Raw genomic sequence first — 1,984 nt, forward strand, 5'->3', positions numbered from 1 at the left:
AACATTTTGGTACATGTCTCTTTTTGAATTATGGTTTTCTCAGGGTATATGCCCAGTAGTGGGATTGCTGGGTCATATGGTAGTTCTATTTTTAGTTTTTTAAGGAACCTCCATACTGTTCTCCATAGTGGCTGTATCAATTTACATTCCCACCAACAGTGTAAGAGGGTTCCCTTTTCTCCACACCCTCTACAGCATTGTTTGTAGACTTTTTGATGATGGCCATTGTGTGGTATGAGGTGATACCTCATTGTAGTTTTGATTTGCATTTCTCTAATGATTAGTGATGTTGAGCATCCTTTCATGTGCAAAAATATGGAACACTTCATGAATTTGTGTGTCATCCTTGGGCAGGGGCCATGTTAAACTCTGCATCATTGCAATTTTAGTATATGTGCTGCCGAAGTGATCACAAGAATGTAATCTTAATTTGTCACTATCTCATGACCACTGAGCTACATTATTGGTTACCTATTTATACATGTATTCAATGCCTATCATCTCTGGACACAGGTGAACAGCTAATATTACTAAGAATATCACTCTGAGTGAAGCTTCCATTTCTTTGTTTCCTTTGTAAATAATTATGCTAAACTTGTACCAACCATCTCCCCCATATTTCCCCGAATTTCCATATGTGGAACTGAGCTGATTTAAAAAAATAGACCAAAGATGCAGGCACCATTTTCTTCTTGCCTGGCTAAATTGACCACAGTGTACCTCGGAGGCAACTAGCCATACAGGGCGGAGAGTACTTGACTGCAATGTGCAAGCTGAACTTCAGAGCGTCGACTTCCCCACTGTTAGACTGACAGCAAGCTCCTCCGCGGGCGAGAGGAGCAGCCCCCTTTTGCACACAATCAGCACCAGCTGTGGTCCAATTAAACTCAACAGTGAACAGGTGTTCACTGTAATGACTTCCACACAAAAGCACGCTTCCATTTAGTACTCTTTACATCCGATACACTCACAGCCCCACTGAAAGGCAGGAGTAGAAAACGAGATGGAATTCAGTGGAGGAAAAACAGCAACCCGCCAACTTGTCCATAATCAGCATCAGAAGCCTCAATTAGCCTCAACACTTCACAGGTGTCCACAGGAGGGTATTTTTATGCAGAGCCTACGCGAGTCAATTGTCTCTTAAGAAGTTCTTTGAAAACATTTTGAAGTTTTTCAAATTCAGGTAGCTCACTCATATTACTACCCCACTACTGTTATTACCACTATTTCTTTTTTTTTTTTAACATCTTTATTGGAGTATAATTGCTTTACAATGGTGTGTTAGTTTCTGCTGTATAACAAAGTGAATCAGCTATACATATACATATATCCCCATATCTCCTCCCTCTTGCGTCTCCCTCCCACCCTCCCTATCTCAGCGCTCTAGGTGGACACACAGCACTGAGCTGATCTCCCTGTGCTATGTGGCTGCTTCCCACTAGCTATCTATTTTACATTTGGTAGTGTATATGTGTCCATGCCACTCTCTCACTTCGTCCCAGCTTACCCTTCCCCCTCCCCATGTCCTCAAATCCATTCTCTACACCTGCACCTTTATTCCTGTCATGGCCCTAGGTTCTTCAGAACCATTTTTTTTTTAGATTCCATATATGTATGTGTCAGCATATGATATTTGTTTTTCTTTCCGACTTAACTTCAGTATGTATGACAGTCTCTAGGTCCATCCATCTCACTACAAATAACTCAATTTCATTTCTTTTTATGGGTGAGTAATATTCCACTGTATATATGTGCCACATTTTCTTTATCCATTCATCTGTTATGGACACTTAGGTGCTTCCATGTCCTGACTATTGTAAATAGTGCTGCAATGAACATTGTGGTACATGACTCTTTTTGAATTATGGTTTTCTCAGGGTATATGCCCAGTAGTGGGATTACTGGGTCATATGGTAGTTCTATTTGTAGTTTTTTAAGGAAAATCTGTACTGTTCTCCACAGTGGCTGTATCAATTTACATTCC

The 1,984-nt window shown here is 40.6% G+C and overlaps 1 non-coding gene across 1 annotated transcript; it reads right to left on the reverse strand.

The window, feature by feature from the left end:
• Positions 1-309: 309 nt before the first annotated feature.
• Positions 310-413, reverse strand: LOC115802190 (U6 spliceosomal RNA). Its single transcript, XR_004022589.1, has one exon. It is a non-coding gene; the product is annotated as a U6 spliceosomal RNA (small nuclear RNA).
• Between the last annotated feature and the right edge of the window lie 1,571 nt (positions 414-1,984).

This window comes from Delphinapterus leucas, chromosome 8, assembly GCF_059928025.1.
Source record: "Delphinapterus leucas isolate spDelLeu-1000000601 "Yukka" chromosome 8, BTC_Dleu_Yukka2, whole genome shotgun sequence".
Classification (NCBI taxonomy): Eukaryota; Metazoa; Chordata; class Mammalia; order Artiodactyla; family Monodontidae; genus Delphinapterus; species Delphinapterus leucas.